Raw genomic sequence first — 14,924 nt, forward strand, 5'->3', positions numbered from 1 at the left:
TAGGTGTCATGGGCAGTGAAAGTGTCATTGAATTTTAAGGCTCTGCAGACTCTATATAATTTAACATACTCAATATGACAAGCATACTTCAGTCACCATAATGAACAAGGACATCCCAAACCTGGACACGAAATCTTTTCAGGCTTTTGTTGATGGGTATTTTGTCCGCCTTTGTGTGTATATGTATCTGCAATCCTGAAGCAATGTGTGTATTTACACATGATAACATGTTGGCTCATTTGAATAGATGCAACCCAAATATAACACTTGTTATTGGAAAAGAAAATTCTTATTTTTCTTTGATTGGAAAAGAAAATTCTTATTTTTCTTTGAATGGCGTTATTGACTGTGGCTTTTCATGACTCAATATATTTTAATTAACTATAATTTTTGGTTTTATTTTTAGTTTTTGATACTTAGATTGTTGCAATTTGGTCCATCAATCCTCCTTTAGGCTATTTTCTCCATCTTTCTCCAGAATTTCTAAAGCATCATTACTTTCTGGCAATAAATGTTCCAAGTCCATCTAGAATATTACCCCAAGAATGGAATCAGCGTCTCTCCAAAGAGACCTGCTTTCATTGGTAGAGAATAAATAGTTCTGGTTTGTCTGCTATAATGTGAAATGTGCATTAATGAAAAACCTCATGTTTTACAAAAACACACATTAAAAGTCATGGGGCTTATGGGATAGATAAAGTTGGGGAGACCGCTCAAAAGACAGGCAACCTTGTGACTAAAGTGCTAAGAAAAACAATCATTGGTACCTTGGCAATCATCTTGGACCACACATGCAGGCAGCTAGACATGGCTAGAGGCTACCAGAGTAGACATTAAAAATTCACATAAACACTGAATGGCAATACTTGCCATTGTTCAGTTAGAGCAGAGCCAGGAGGTTGCTGGGACAATCCAGCCGGAACCAGCTCTGAGCCAGGAACTTCTCAGGCATAGGAGCCAAAAGTGACACAAAGCTGGGGTCCACCTCCCCGGGCTCCCACAGAGAGCCTGGTGCAGCTGCTCATTTTCAATGTTCACAAAACACAATGAGAGGAATCCTACTCCCAGGACAGCACTGAGGGGTGGGAGTGTTTTCCTTTCTGCTGAAGGTTTCAATTCTACTCCTGCTCTTCTGGAGCTCCTCACCTAGAAAAATCTGATATGACCAGGCTTGACTTTTAGGTTAGACTGACATCATTCTCTCGGAGAAGGCAATGGCACTCCACTTCAGTACTCTTGCCTGGAAAATCCCATGGATGGAGGAGCCTGGTGGGCTGCAGTCCATGGGGTTGCTAACAGCCGGACACCACTGAGCAACTTCACTTTCACTTTTCAATTTCATGAATTGGAGAAGGAAATGGCAACCCAATCCAGTGTTCTTGCCTGGAGAATCCCAGGGACGGGGGAGCCTGGTGGGCTGCTGTCTGTGGAGTCGCATAGAGTCAGACACGACTGAAGCGACTTAGCAGCAGCAGCAGACATCATTCTCTAATCATGCATGAACTAATTCCTATCGTAGAAACATGCTTTGCAAAGCCATCAATTTCTTCTCTCTCTGTACATGCAGGTATTCTCTCACCTCGTTGAATCTGAGCTGACCTGCACCTGCTTTAACCACCAGAGTACAGGAAAAGTGACTGTAGGGCTTCCAAGATTGTCTTTTATAACTTTTATAGCTTCTGCCTAGGTGCCTTGGAATGCTCACTCTGGATGATGCCATCCCCCACCTAAGAAGCTCAGTTACCCTAAGCCCACCATACTGTAAGGAAGCCCAAGCTAGCCACGTGGAGAGAGAGATACCCAACTAGCTCCCCATTGTTCCAGACATCCCATCCCAGATATCAGACATTTAAAGATGATGACTTCAGGGAGTTCCCTGGTGGTCTAGTGGTTAGGACTCAGCACTTCATTGCCATGGCTGGGTTCAATCCCTGGTTAAGGAACAGAGATCCTACAAGCTGCGAGGCACAGCCAAAATTAAAAAAAAAAAAAGATATACAATAAAGATGATGACTTCAACCATAGCCACACCTGACTGTAACCCTAAAAAGACCCAAAACAAGAACAACTCAATCAAACCTGTTAACCTCCAGAACTGTGAAAGATAATAGTGACTGTTGTTTTAAGCCATTAAATTTTAGGGTTATTTTACTACTTTAATGACAGAAAGTGAAGAGGAACTAAAGAGCCTCTTGATGAAGGTGAAAGAGGAGAGTGAAAAAGCTGGCTTAAAACTCAACATTCAAAAACTAAGATCATGGCATCTGGTCCTATCACTTCATAGCAAAGAGATGGGGAAAATGTGGAAACAGTGTCAGATTTCATTTTCTTGGGCTCCAAAATCAATGCAGGTGGTGACTGCTGCCATGAAATTAAAAGACACTTGCTCCTTGGAAGAATAGTTATGTCAAACCTAGACAGTGTTTTAAAAAGCAGAGATCACTTTGCTGACAAAGGTCCATATAGTCAAAGCTATGGCTTTTCCAGTAGTCATGTATGGATGTGAAAGTTGGACCATAAAGAAGGCTGAGCACTGAAGAATTGTCACTTTCAAACTGTGGCACTGGAGAAGACTCTTAGAGTCCTTGGACTGCAAAGAGATCAAACCAGTAAATCCTAAAGGAAATCAACCCTGAATATTCATTGGAAGGACTGATGCTGAAGATACAATACTTTGGCCACCTGATGCCAAGAGCTGACTCACTGGAAAAGATCCTGATGTTGGGAAAAATTGAGGACAAGAGGAGCAGGGAATGACAGAGGATGAGATGGTTGGGTGGCATCACTGACTCAATGGACATGAGTTTGAGGAAACTCATGATGAACAGAGAAGCCTTGTGTGCTGAAGTTCATGGGGTCTCAAAGAGTTGGACATGACTTAGTGACTGAACAACAACAAAGTTTTAGGGTGATATATTATGTAGTTGACCAGAACATAGAGAAATATACTATATTAGTGTATGAAAATTAAGCATAGGGATGGAGGATAGATTATCTGTCTTGAGTGTAGTATTGAGATAACTGTACCTGGGCTATTTAGAGGCAGAGTTAGAAAAGATATCCTTTGTATACATAAGCTCACATGAACACTTTTAAGGTTTAGTTTCACATTTCCTGTGTGCTATACCTGCTAAAAATTTTAGCTTCTATTGGGGCTTCCCTGGTAGCTCAGCTGATAAAGAATCCGCCTGCAATGCGGAATGCAGGAGACACCTGTTCGATTCCTGGGTTGGGAAGATGCCCTGGAGAAGGGACAGGCTACCCACTCCAGGATTCTTGAGTTTCCTTGGTGGCTCAGATGGTAAAGAATCCACCTGCAATGTGGGAGACCTGGGTTAGATCCCTGGGTTGGGAAGACCCCCTGGAGGAGGGTATGGCAGCCCACTCCATTATTCTTGCCTGGAGAATTCCATGGACAGAGAAGCCTGGTGGGCTACAATCCATGGGGTCGCAGAATCTTCCAAACTTTGATTTTAAGTTCTTTTCTTTCATAACTTGCTGAGTCATACATTTATTTGTGAAAGTGAAAGGGTGAGTCGCTCATCGTGTCTGACTCTTTGCAACCCTATGGACTCCGTAGCCCGCTAGGCTCCTCTGTCCATGAGATTCTCCAGGCAAGAATACTGGAGTGGGTTGCCATTTCCTTTTCCAGGGCATCTTCCCAATCCAGGTATCAAATCCGGGTCTCTTGCATTGCAGGCAGATTCTTTACCATCTAAGCCACCAGGAAAGCCAGATTTATTTATAACTTAAATGATATAACTACTTAGTTTTTATCCTTCCACACAAATTAAGTCTAAAGTGAAAATGTTAATATTAACACAGATAATAAGACTACTGGACGATTAATAAGGTTTAATATTGCAGTGTTTGGCAGCTATATTTGTAAATATCCCATTACTGATTGCTACTCAAATTCTTTTGCTTTGATTTATTGAGGTTGAAACATAAACAAAGCTTCCTGTTGTGTTTTGGTTTTAAGTTTTTTGAAAGTCCTATTTTTACCATGCTACTGTTTCAAATACCAGAAATTATAATGTACTTTCTAAAGCATTAGTAGAACCAAAAACAGCTTTTCATGGAGAAAGGAGAAAACACAACTTGTTTTAAGTTTATTTATATTTGCAGTCATTAACAAGTACTATTTTTCATCTATTACAGTTTCTTACCTGGCATTTTGTGACTTTTCATGTTTCATGATTACTGACATCCAAACAAATAAAAGAGGTTTACATTTCACATGGTAAAAAAACTTCCACCATAAAGTAATTTGATAACAAGAGAGTTCTGATGGCTTTACACTGGATGGCTGAGAAACACAGCCAAAAAGAATTATCACCAGAGATACAGACAGTCGCTCTTACCTGAGACTTTGTCTTAACCCTGTTATTTAGCAAATATGCACTGGTAGCAGCAGCACCTTCTCTTTCCAACAAAGAGGTATTATTTGCATATAATGCCCAATTAAACAAATGTACCTTTAGGTGCAAGAGTTTGTTTATAGTTCCTTTTTTTTTTTTTTTTTTAGAAAGACTACTGTTTTATTATTATTATTATATTTTTGACTGTGCTGGGTCTTCCTTGCCGTGCATGGACTTTCTCTAGTTGCGGCAAGTGGGGGCTACTTTTCGTTGTGGTGCATGGGCTTCTCATTGCAGTGGTTTCTCTTGTTTTGGATCAGGAGCTCTAGGGTGCGAGAGTTTCAGTAGTTGCTGGTGTGTGGGCATAGTCAGCCCGTGTGGGCGTAGTCAGCCCATGGCATGTGGAATCTTTCCAGACCAGGGATTGAACCGGTGTCCCCTGCATTGGCAGGCGGATTCTTAACCACAGGACCACCAGGAAGTCCTACAGTTCTTTTTAATTAAAATACTTTCCTTTCTTAAAGAGACTTAAACATTTTTTGTTTCCTATCTTTCTCAAAAGATTAAACGTTGTCCTCCAGATGGACTTCCCTGGTGGCTCAGACGGTAAAGCATCTGCCTACAATGCAGGAGACCCAGGTTCAATCCCTGGGTCGGGAAGATCTCCTGGAGAAGGAAATGGCAACCCACTCCAGTATTCTTACCTGGAAAATCCTCCAAATGTATTGAGACAAACAGCTGGCTGATGAAACTTGATTGCTAAATAGCAGCTTAAATTTAGGCCCCAAGATTATTGTTGAAATATAAGTGCGGGACTTTCTGCCATATATTTTTTACAAGATAGTGGGCTATTGTGGTAGTGCAGCCCAGGCTCTGAAAGCTGATCTCTCTTGATATGGTGAGGACTATGTCACTGACTGTAAGAAACAGAGGATCCATTGACTTTCTCTGCAGGGTAGCCCAAAGCAATAGGATGTGCCCTGGGTGGTGTACTGGGTAACACTCAGTGACTCCAGGCTGTCAGAACAGGTCCTTCTTTCTCTGACAATAAGCTTTGCTCTACTCAGAAGGGCTGGAGATGGCTTTGAAGCTTACTGGGGTTTTACCCATATCTTGTGGGGCTGCATGAAGATCCATTCCTTTAGAAAAAAGAGACCCTGCTTTCAATTCCATCACCAGAACTAGAACATCAGTCTTCATATAACCTGTGTCCTATAGCATCTGGAACCCCAAGCTTACTGAGAGTAAGGTCATGCTTTATACATAACCCCCACCCCTACATTCCAGTAATCAAATATTGAACTGAACTTAAGGGAAAAATGGATATCAAATAATCCTCACTTGGTGAATTATTTCATCAAAATAATTAAACACAGAGTTGATGCTTCAGTTTTAATGAAAAGTAGTCCAGTGTAGCTCATAAACAAGGAGCATTAGCAAGGACTTGATCATTTCTGGGTGGAGCACTATAACCCATTCAGTCAGTAGCAGATGTAGCCAGAGGAGTGAACCCATGGATTCCTGCAATTTTTGCTAGGATGTGATGTAGAAATTAGAAATGCTTTTCATATCAAATGTAAAGTTACAAAATGAACAGAAATAAAAATAAGACTAGATATTTTCCATAAATTCTTTGCATTCATATAAAGCCTCCTTTCTGTATAGTTAATGCCCTTAATACAGTCTTCCAGGTGGCTCAGTGGTAAAGAAACCACCTGCCAAGCAGGAGATATGGGTTCGATCCTTGAGTTGGGAAGATCCCCTAGAGAAAGAAATGGCAACCCATGTCAGTATTCTTGCCTGGGAAATCCCATGGACAGAGGAGCCTGGCAGGCTATAGCCCATGGGGTTGCAAAAGAGTCAGACACAACTTAGCAGCTAAACAACAATGCCCTTAATAACTAACATAAATATTGCAACCATTTCTTATACCTCACTGATTTGAAAGCTTGTTTTTCCATTCAAAAGCAATGTTTTGAGTGGTTAAATAGTAGAAAACCTAGAGTTGTATTTACTTTCATTGACTATTTTTAAGATTCAACAATTATTAATATTTGCCATATTTATTTTTTCTCTCATACACTTGTGCGCACACACACTAAAAACATATATATGTATTTATATATATTATATAATTATATATTTAATATATATTATTATTACATATATGCATATATATTCAACAGCTGCACTTTGCTGGAGCAGCCGTGAAGAGATACCCCATGTCCAAGGTAAGAGAAACCCAAGTAAGACGGTGGGTGTTGCGAGAAGGCATCAGAGGGCAGACACATTGAAACTATAACTACAGAAAACTAGCTAATCTGATCACACGGACCACAGCCTTGTCTATCTCAATCAAACTAAGCCCATGTGGGGCCACCCAAGGTGGATGGGTCATGGTGGAGAGGTCTGACAGAATGTGGTCCACTGGAGAAGGGCATGGCAAACCACTTCAGTATTCTTGCCTTGAGAACCCCATGAACAGTATGAAAAGGCGAAAAGATAGGACACTAAAAGATGAACTCCCTAGGTCGGTAGGTGCCCAATATGCTACTGGAGATCAGTGGAGAAATAACTCCAGAAAGAATGATGGGATGGAGCCAAAGCAAAAACAATACCCAGCTGTGGATGTGACTGGTGATAGAAGCAAAGTCCGATGCTATAAAGAGCAATATTGCATAGGAACCTGGAATGTTAGGTCCATGAATCAAGGCAAATTGGAAGTGGTCAAACAGGAGATGGCAAGAGTGAATGTCGACATTCTAGGAATCAGCAAACTAAGATGGACTGGAATGGGTGAATTTAACTCAGATGATCATTATATCTACAACTGTGGGCAGGAATCCCTTAGAAGAAATGGAGTAGCCATCATAGTCAACAAAAGAGTTCGAAATGCAGTACTTGGATGCAATCTCAAAAATGACAGAATGATCTCTGTTTGTTTCTAAGGCAAACCATTCAATATCACAGTAATCCAAGTCTATGCCCCGACCAGTAACGCTGAAGAGGCTGAACTTGAACGGTTCTATGAAGACCTACAAGACCTTTTAGAACTAACACCCAAAAAAGATGTCCTTTTCATTATAGGGGACTGGAATGCAAAAGTAGGAAGTCAGGAAACACCTGGCGTAACAGGCAAATTTGGCCTTGGAGTACAGAATGCAGCAGGGCAAAGGCTTACAGAGTTTTGCCAAGAGAACGCACTGGTAATAGCAAACACCCTCTTCCAACAACACAAGAAAAGACTCTACACGTGGACATCACCAGATGGTCAACACCGAAATCAGATTGATTATATTCTTTGCAGCCAAAGATAGAGAAGCTCTATACAGTCAGCAAAAACAAGACTGGGAGCAGACTGTGGCTCAGATCATGAACTCCTTATTGCCAAATTCAGACTTAAATTGAAAAAAGTAGGGAAAACCACTAGACTATTCAGGTATGACCTAAATCAAATCCCTTATGATTATACAGTGGGAGTGACAAACAGATTTAAGGGACTAGATCTGATAGACAGAGTGCCTGATGAACTATGGACAGAGGTTCGTGACATTGTACAGGAGACAGTGATCAAGACCATCCCCATGGAAAAGAAATGCAAAAAAGCAAAACGGCTGTCTGAGGAGGCCTTACAAATAGCTGGGAAAAGAAGAGAAGCGAAAAGCAAAGGAGAAAAGGAAAGATATTCCCATCTGAATGCAGAGTTCCAAAGAACAGCAAGGAGAGATAAGAAAGCCTTCCTCAGCAATCAGTGCAAAGAAATAGAGGAAAACAACAGATTGGGAAAGACTAGAGATCTCTTCAAGAAAATTAGAGATACCAAGGGAACATTTCATGCAAAGATGGGCTCGATAAAGGACAGAAATGATATGGACCTAACAGAAGCAGAAGATATTAAGAAGAGGTGGCAAGAATACACAGGAGAACTGTACAAAAAAGATCTTCATGACCCAGATAATCACGATGGTGTGATCACTCACCTAGAGCCAGACATCCTGGAATGTGAAGTCAAGTGGGCCTTAGGAAGCATCACTATGAACAAAGCTAGTGGAGGTGATGGAATTCCAGTTGAGCTATTTCAAATCCTTAAAGATGATGCTGTGAAAGTGCTGCACTGGATATGCCAGCAAATCTGGAAAACTCGGCAGTGGCCACAGGACTGGAAAAGGTGAGTTTTCATTCCAATCCCAAAGAAAGGCAATGCCACAGAATGCTCAAACTACCGCACAATTGCACTCATCTCACACGTTAGTAAAGTAATGCTCAAAATTCTCCAAGCCAGGCTTCAGCAATACGTGAACCGTGAACTTCCAGATGTTCAAGCTGGTTTTAGAAAAGGCAGAGGAACCAGAGATCAAATTGCCAACATCTGCTGGATCATCAAAAAAGCAAGAGAGTTCCAGAAACACATCTATTTCTGCTTTATTGACTATGCCAAAGCCTTTGACTGTGTGGATCACAATAATCTGTGGAAAATTCTGAAAGAGATGGGAATACCAGACCATCCGGCCTGTCTCTTGAGAAACCTGTATGCAGGTCAGGAAGCAACAGTTAGAACTGGACATGGAACAACAGACTGGTTCCAAATAGGAAAAGGAGTACGTCAAGGTTGTATATTGTCACCCTGCTTATTTAACTTATATGCAGAGTACATCATGAGAAACGCTGGGCTGGAAGAAACACAAGCTGGAATCAAGATTGCCGGAAGAAATATCAATAACCTCAGATATGCAGATGACAGCACCCTTATGGCAAAAAGTGAAGAAGAACTAAAGAGCCTCTTGATGAAAGTGAAAGAGGAGAGTGAAAAAGTTGGCTTAAAACTCAACGTTCAGAAAACTAAGATCATGGCATCTGGTCCCATCACTTCATGGGAAATAGATGGGGAAACAGTGGAAACAGTGTCAGACTTTATTTTTTGGGGCTCCAAAATCACTGCTGATGGTGATTGCAGCCATGAAATTAAAAGACGCTTACTCTTTGGAAGGAAGGTTATGACCAACCTAGATAGCATATTTAAAAGCAGAGACATTACTTTGCCAACAAAGGTCGGTCTAGTCAAGGCTATGGTTTTTCCAGTGGTCATGTATGGATGTGAGAGTTGGACGGTGAAGAAAGCTGAGCACCGCAGAATTGATGCTTTTGAACTGTGGTGTTGGAGAAGACTCTTGAGAGTCCCTGGGACTGCAAGGAGATCCAACCAGTCCATCCTAAAGGAGATTAGTCCTGGGTGTTCATTGGAAGGACTGATGTTGAAGCTGAAACTCCAATACTTTGTCCACCTCATTCGAAGAGTTGACTCATTGGAAAAGACCCTAATGCTGGGAAGGATTGAGGGCAGGAGGAGAAGGGGACGACAGAGGATGAGATGGTTGGATGGCATCACTGACTGGATGGACATGGGTTTGGGTAAACTCTGGGAGTTGGTGATGGACAGGGAGGCCTTGCGTGCTGCGTTTCATGGGGTCGCAAAGATTCGGACATGACTGAGCAGCTGAACCAAACTGAACTGATATATATACATTCCAGAAATGTGGGTGAATAATGTCACAAATATCTTCAATATGAAAAAAAGTAAAACAGTATTATCTATGATTCCAGACTATGGACATCTTGTAGATACCAAAATCACTGTAACTACATTTTAGTCTTGCCTCTGCATCAATTTATTAATGTGGGTCACATTCAGAATGCCATCCCTCAGCAATGAGAATGAATTTCTGATGGCAAATGATGAGAAATAATGTTGATAATTATGCGGGGAATAAATTCATTTCCCCTCCTTTTTCTTTCTTTCTTTTTTTTTTAGCTTTGTCATTTCATTCTTTCTTATAGCTGGTGTAGGTAACTGACCTGACTGAGGAAACTCTGTTCCAACTTGGAGCAGTTTCCAGGAGAATAACAGATCAGAGATGGCAGAGCCCACCATTGATTCTAACTTTATCCTGTAGAGGAAGAAACTGAAGCAACAGATTAGTAAACTGCTATGCCCAAGGTCACCCAGCTAGTCCTTGTTTCCAACCAGAATTCACTCTGGATGTCCCCCACCAGTGAGGACGATCCTTATCCTTGCCTCTCTCGCTGGCTGGCTTGACAGGGAGGCCCTGCCACCCAGAAAATGTAGAAAACATTCTCTTCAGGATGTCACAGCATCTTCCAGGTGTTTCTTCCCAAGAAGACTAGTGCCTGCTACAGCAGACGCCACACCTGGCATCCTCCCTGCCCCATGCATGGGGCTATGGAGTGGTACCCAGGGTGTAGCCCAGGCTGTTGCAGCCCTGTCTTCACCTTCCTGCGTTCTGGGATGGGCTCCACGGAGCTGTCTTCAAGGGTCAAGGCTTCCCTCTTCCTGCTTCTATCGTTCCCTCCTGATCCAGGTGAGCCCTGAGGTTCTCCCTCTGGGGATGAACCCCCACACTGCCCTTCCCACCCTGCTCCTTCCCTCAGGTGAGCTGGCTGTACTTGGCAGCTAGGACCCTAAGGGTGATAGCAGCTAAAACGGCTCTCGGTTGCTCCCCCCACTGCCAACTTTTAAAAAAATCTCAAACAGCTGGAGTGTGTTTGTTTGGTCTGGAGTTATTCCTGCTACAGACAGCCGCCACCCAGCTGGCAGAGGCCATTTGCTCTGAGAGCAGCCTCCCTGCCTCCTGCCAGCCCCACGTTAGCTGCACACACCGATTTTTTTTTTTAATTTTCTATTTTTTTAACGAAATGTAGTTGATTTACAATGTTGTGCTAATTTCTGCAAAATGACTCACTTAAACACATATACACATTCTTCTTTTTTAATCTTCTTTTCCCTTATGGTTTATCCAGGAGATTGGATATAGTTCCTTGCTGTTTATCCATTCTAAGTGCAATAGTTTGTATCTGCCAACCACAAACTCCCAGTCCATCTCTCTCTCTTCCCCACTGCCACTGGGCAACCTCAAATCTGTTTTCTATATGCGTGCATGTGTTTCTGTTTTGTAGACAGGTTCATTTGTGCCATATTTTAGAGTCCACACATAAAAGATATCATATGGATGAGGTATTTGTCTTTCTCTTTAATTAAGGTTGCCAGGTTTAGCAAATAAAAATACTGGACACCCAGCTGAGTTTGCCTTTAAGCTAAACAACAAATGTTCTCCAACTATGTAGGTATGTCTCATGCAATATTTGAGACTTATTTATACTAAGATATGATTCGTTGTTTAGCTGAAATTTAGATCCAACTGGGCGACCTGTGTTTTACGTGGCAACCTTATTTTCATATTGAAACAAAAGGAGCTGAAAAATCTCTGCAAGGTCCTGAAAGTATCTGCAGCTCCAGCAAGGGTGTGAGGCAGTGATTAGAGTCTGGTATGTCCTACATGGGGCATTACGCACATGCCACCCATGCTTGCAAAACTGCCTCCTCAAAGCTAGACAATGATTTACAAGCAGTAAAAATGGAAATTCACTCACACCTAAATCCAGAGGGCAGAAAACCCAGAACAAGTTCTGCCTGCAGTTGCCAAGGAAAAAAACAAAATAAACCATGACAAAGCCAAATAGTTGCAAAAGCATTCCTTACACAGAAGCAAAGAGTTACTTGTAGGGAGAGTGGGTTTGTAAATTCTTGCTGTCTCCATAGGAGCCACTCCTAAGATCTTCCCATTCTGTAAATCCTGCCACTAGTGGTCACCCCAAGTATTCCACCAACTCCCTGACCTGCTGGCTTCAAATCTTATCAGCTTTTACTTTGGCTGACTCAGCAGCCTGGAATGACTCACTTTCAGTTAAATCAGTGACACATTTAAAATCCCTTAAGTATTTATGGCATTTATGGCAGGCCGACTTTGGCCCCCTAAATTATACACGCACAGATGTGGAAACGTGCTTAAATTTACCTCTCCATTCAAGGGAAAGCCTCTCGTGTGCAAAATGCCATGAGAGCCACCTGATAAGGATGGGGTGCGGGGCATGAGGGAGGCCATGGGCTGGGGCTGGACCCACACTGAGGCCATCCTGCCCTCAGAGCACTTAGAATCCAGAAGGAAAGGCTCAGGAAGACAAGCTTTCTCCACCAGCAGTACAAACACATGCTGTCCAGAGAAATGGGGCTGGGGTGATGGGATGAGAAGCTGGGCAGGTGGGAGTATGCATATTCTGTCCGTATCGTGAAGTGACTTATGGGTGTATGCCAGATGAGTGTCAATGTATTGCTTAAATCACTTATCTAAGTAATAGGTGTTAAATTGAATTCAAAAGTGCTAAATGTGATGGGCTCTGGTCTTACGTGGTCATTAGAGGAAAAATCATTTTACAGATTCACAAGATTCGATTTACATTTAGTAATGAAGGTGCAACCATGCAGCCCAGCCTAAATCTAGAGATGGCAGCACCTGGGGATTTTGTCTTTGAGCACATGATGTTATGAACTGTGAGTGAATTTGTGAGTGAAACTCAACCCAAGGAAGATGTGCTGGGGCTCATTTCCCTGTACATGAAGGTCACCACTAAAGCACATGAGGGGATTCTTTTAAAAAAGGGAATCCTGACCCAGCCATGAAGGTATACAGTTTGCTCTTTTGTTCTTCCCCATTAAAACATAGCTGGGACTTGCAGAGTTTTCATGGGGTGGCCAGATCATGTCATTGTCCTGTAGCTGTTGTTGTTGTGTTAGTCGCTCAGTCGTGTCCGACTCTTCGCGACCCCATGGACTGCAACCCTCCAGGCTTCTCTGTCCATGGGATTCTCCAGGCAGGAATACTGGAGTGGGTTGCCATTGCCTTCTCCAGACTTAGTGGAGTAAGTTCCTGGAAAAGCAACAGTGCCCAGGGTCAGGAGTGAAGCCAGTCTCTGTCTTCTAGGTTTGCTATTAGCAGAGTTTCTCCAAGTGAGATCCCAGAACCACAGTGTCTGGACCCTCTAGGACAGCATTTCTCAAATCCCCACTGTGCAAAAAAATCACAGCATCACAAGAGACCTGGTTAAGATGCAGAGGCATCAGGCACCCTAGATTCTGCATTTCTAACTTTGCCCAGGAGGTAGGTAAAGACCACATTTTCGGTAGAAGGACCTCAGCATCGTCCTGTAGAAAACCTTCCAAATGGGTTCCCTACTTGGCCCACGTCCCTACTTATGTCATCGATGCTGCCACCTCCTGGTCACCCCTCACCGGGCTACTCTCCTTTCACTGCTTCAGCCACACTGGCCACTCTCTGCTCCCAGAACACGCAGGGCCTCTTCCCACTGCAGGAATGGGCACTCTGCAGTGCCTTTGTGTGGAGTGTTCCCACCAGGGCTTCTTATTGTCATAAAGATCTTAGCTCATTTCTCACCTCCTCAGATAGGTGCTCCCATCTTATCTTATCTAAAGTAGCACACCCTACCCAAAGCATTCTTTATCACATTCATACCTCCTAAAATTATCTACAAAATCATTGCTTATTCACATATTTCCTTCTGTATTATTTCTCTTGTCAATAAGAACAAAAATCATTTTTGTCTTGGTCACTAGAGCACCCCCCTGGACTGGGGACAGTGCCTGGCACACAGTAAGTGCTCAAGAAACATTTTTGACTGAGCAAATAAATTTCAACTGAAGCCCAAAAAAGTGCTTTTCAACATATTTTTGTTAGAAAAGACTCACATTAGTGATGGGATGGTGGTCTCAGAGTGTTCACTTTCCAGAAATCACTAAAGAAGAATACAGTTAATCTCTTTTACTAACTTTATGTGATCTCTTGGGAAGCATCATCGTGATCAAGAAAATTTTAAAAGTAGAAAAATGTTAACTATTCCTGACTTTCAGTCTAACTTCCCCTTCACTTAGAACATTTTCATACAATTTCAGTAGAAAGGGTGACCAAGAACTGTCTCTCTGACAGTCTTCACCATTGGAGGAGGGCTGTTTGGATCTAGCTTTTAGATGCTTTGGTAAGTGGAAACCCAGTTGTAGATATATTTTAAAAGGGGTCGAGTAAAGAGTCCTGGGATTTCTAGGTCCCTGGCAGCATCTATCCGTATCTCTCTTGAGTCTAACATACCTTCCTCAGTCTCGTTCATGCTTTTACCCAAGCCTTGAACTTGCCCTAGCTTCCCACCAATACCAGGACCCCGCCTGTATTTCTACATGACCCGTGTGCCTAATGCAGTCATGCTTCAATGGGAGCCTTTTATTATAGTCCACCATCAGTCCCATCAGGGAGGATGTGTTGAGCTCCTCCTCAAGGACCAGGGGCAGATTTCTACAATCCTCCCTGGGTCTCGGCGTCTCAGTCTACAAATCTGGCACAGTGAGCACAGCCAGCAACCGAGGGCCTCCCTACATCTAATTGTGAGATCTTTCATCTGTCTGCTTACCTTGAAAAATCTTTTCAAGGAAGTATGTATAACCCTGGCATAAAAAAAAAATTATTTTAAAAACTTTAAAAAGTAGGGGTAGCGAATAATTCATCTTCATCCCATTGCTCTGCTGGAGCTCATATCAAATCTCAAACCAGATTGTCTGCAGTCTGGAAGTCAACAAATAGCTCATTGTTTCCAAAAACCTGTAGCCACCTGAAACCCTGTACACCTGTACAAACGTGTAACCTT

General features: G+C 42.5%; 1 non-coding gene across 1 annotated transcript; it reads left to right on the top strand.

The window, feature by feature from the left end:
* Positions 1–4,949: 4,949 nt before the first annotated feature.
* On the top strand, positions 4,950–5,021 carry TRNAC-ACA (transfer RNA cysteine (anticodon ACA)). The gene has a single exon. It is a non-coding gene; the product is annotated as a tRNA-Cys (tRNA).
* Positions 5,022–14,924: the final 9,903 nt, after the last annotated feature.

This window comes from Giraffa tippelskirchi, chromosome 1, assembly GCF_054371585.1.
Source record: "Giraffa tippelskirchi isolate mGirTip1 chromosome 1, T2T-mGirTip1v1.2.pri, whole genome shotgun sequence".
NCBI lineage: Eukaryota > Metazoa > Chordata > Mammalia > Artiodactyla > Giraffidae > Giraffa > Giraffa tippelskirchi.